The sequence below is a fragment of the Penaeus vannamei genome, chromosome 40, assembly GCF_042767895.1.
Source record: "Penaeus vannamei isolate JL-2024 chromosome 40, ASM4276789v1, whole genome shotgun sequence".
NCBI lineage: Eukaryota > Metazoa > Arthropoda > Malacostraca > Decapoda > Penaeidae > Penaeus > Penaeus vannamei.
The window spans coordinates 25,628,201-25,630,700 of record NC_091588.1 but is presented as its reverse complement, the minus strand read 5'-3'; the positions used below and the strand labels follow the sequence as shown (position 1 = coordinate 25,630,700).

The following is a 2,500-nucleotide window of genomic DNA, read 5'->3' as shown; positions in this document are numbered from 1 at the left end:
AGTGCCTATCCTCTTCACATGGGGCATACATCTTTTAAAAAATTATACAAAATCGTATTCCAAGCTTGCAAAATCATTTCTTTTAATCAAACATCTATGGACAACAATTCAAAAAAATATCTCGTTTTCCGATGTTGAGCCAAAAAAGATAATTCACATTTAGAATTATTTATGAAATACAATAAAATAATAAAAAATAGTCTACCCATTTCCCACGTGAGAAATAGACTCCGCCCCTTTACACGCCTCGCCCCTCCCCTTTTCCCCGCCTGGCTCCTCCCCCTTCCACGCCTCGCCCCGCCCTCCCTTGGCACCCAGAGGGCAACCCGGTAGGCACTCGGTGTCTCTCGCTCGCAAGGGGCAGTTGGCATCACACTCCCTTGGTAAGAACCGACCTCGTCAAGAAGGGCATTCGAAGGGCGCGCCTGTTTTGTTTTCTCCTTCTCCGTGCGCAGTGCTCGTGTCTTTTGTTTTCTTCGAATTCTCCGTGCGCAGTGCGTGTGTGTTTTTTCTTTAAGATATTTATATGTATTTATTTGCTCTTTATGTGATGTGCTTATGGTTCGTGCGTGTGATAATGACTTTGATAGTTTTATTGTGCAATTTGATGATGTTGTCGATAATTTTTCTGTGTTTTGTGTTGTAGAATGAGTGTAGGCCTATACGTGCCGTTAATAATGACAATGTTAATGATACTAATTATGATATTAATTGTTATTATAATAATGATTATGATGGTGATGATGATGGTGGTGGTGCTGAAAATTAAAATGATAACGATAATGATATTAATGATGGTAGTTATTGCTGATTATCATTGTTATCATCTTTATTGCTATTCTCATTATCATAATCATCATCTAAACAAGAAAATAGTTGACCTTGAATATTATTGTCTTCATTATCATATTATTATTATTATTATTATTGCTCTTGTCATTTATTCTTAATCTTTGCGTCTCACTCACTTTATTTTATTCGCCTGTGTCCCTGTGTCCGATTCTGTGATCTGTGGCTTCGAGTGAAATATCAGTAATGTGTTCGAATGCGTCCATTAGAACTTCGTTTTTAATTTCGAGTTGTTTTCGTGTCGTGTTTTTTTAAGGATGTGTTCGATTCTCTTGATTTTTTTTTATTTGTTTTTTTTTGTGATTATTTTGGTTATGTGAGATGTCTATCTTATTTTTTTCGTATTTTCTTTTTTGCACAGAATATATTAGAATATTTTGTAAGCTTATTTTTACGTACTCATTCATACATTGTCACAAACACATAAAAAACGAACAAACAAAACTACTACACATACAAACACACATACACACAAACAGACACACATACACACATACAAACACATACAAGAACACACAGACACACATGCACATACACAAACACACACATACAAACATACAGACACACACGTGCAAATACACAAATACACACATACAAACACGCACATACACACATACAGACACACACCCGCACTTACCCCTCTACCCCGAACCCCCACTAACACCTACCCACATCCCCCCAACTCCTTCTCTCACTACAAAAATCACCTCCCCCTACCGCCTCTCCCTCCCTACACCCCCTTCCACCCCCTCCTCCTAACCCCCCTTCCACCCCCTCCTCCCTGCCCCCACTTCCACCCCCTCCTCCTACCCACCCCTTCCACCCCCATCCCTCCTACCCCCCCTTCCACCCCCTCCACCCTACCCACCCCCTTCCACCCCCTCCTCCTACCCACCCCCTTCCACCCCCTCCTCCTACCCACCCCCTTCCACCCCCTCCTCCCTACCCCCCTTCCACCCCCCTCCACCCTACCACCCACCCCCTTCCACCCCTCCTCCTACCACCCCCTTCCACACCCCCTCCTCCTACCCACCCCTCCTCCTACCCACCCCCTTCCACCACCCCCTCCTCCCTACCCCCCCCCCCCACCCCCACCCTTCACACCCATCTATCGCGAGTCCACAGCACACTATCCCCATCCCAGCCCCACTAACCCACTAAATTACCCACTAGCCCGTCAACCACCCACCCTTACTAACCCACCCACCCCCGACCATTAACACTCTTACTAACCCACGCACTAACCCTGCTGCAACCCACCCGCTAACCCACCAACCCGCTAACCCACAGACCACTCATAACCCACTAATCCATTCCCAACCCACAAACCTAACTCCCAACCACACAATAACCCATAACCCACCCACAGCCAACCCCTTAACCCGCTAACCCACCAGTCCACTAACCCACCAAGCATCCCATTAACCCACCAGCCCACACACCAGCCCACAAACCAACCAACAACCCACTAACCCACCCAATAACCCACCAATACACTAACCCACCCCTCAACCCGCAATCCATCGACCACTCTAACCCACCTCAACCCACCCACCAATCGCATCAACCTTCTAGCACACCCTAACCCACCCCTCAACCACCAATCCATCAACCTTCTAACCCACCCACCAACCCATTCCAACCCACCCCT

At 46.2% G+C, this 2,500-nt stretch overlaps 1 protein-coding gene across 1 annotated transcript in view; it reads left to right on the top strand.

Moving 5' to 3' along the window:
• The first annotated feature begins 268 nt into the window (after positions 1-268).
• LOC113809577 (G-protein coupled receptor moody-like) overlaps positions 269-2,500 on the top strand; it is a 76,033-nt gene continuing 73,801 nt past the window's right edge. The window contains 1 exon segment of the mRNA XM_070117501.1: positions 269-383. The gene's annotated coding sequence lies outside the window, so the exon portion shown is untranslated.